This window comes from Galeopterus variegatus, unplaced genomic scaffold (assembly GCF_000696425.1).
Source record: "Galeopterus variegatus unplaced genomic scaffold, G_variegatus-3.0.2 Scaffold300, whole genome shotgun sequence".
NCBI classification, from domain to species: Eukaryota; Metazoa; Chordata; class Mammalia; order Dermoptera; family Cynocephalidae; genus Galeopterus; species Galeopterus variegatus.
Window position 1 is genome coordinate 575613 of NW_007726411.1, and position 261 is coordinate 575873.

Here is a 261-nt window from a genome sequence, read left to right on the forward strand (position 1 = left end):
CCCCAGAGCGACGCGCCCGGGGCTTGGCACGTGGCGCTCCGCCCGCTGTCAGGGCTACCACACCGGCACCCGCCGGGGCGCACACCCCCCCACTGACCCGGGAGCGCCCCGGCACAGACAGCCGCCCACGCGGACACGGACAGACATACAGGCGCAGTCTGGGGTACACACACACCGACCCGAGGACGCTTTGCCACAGATAGCAACCCACGCGGACACAAACAGGCACACACCGACAAACGTTGGCACCGGAGTATACAC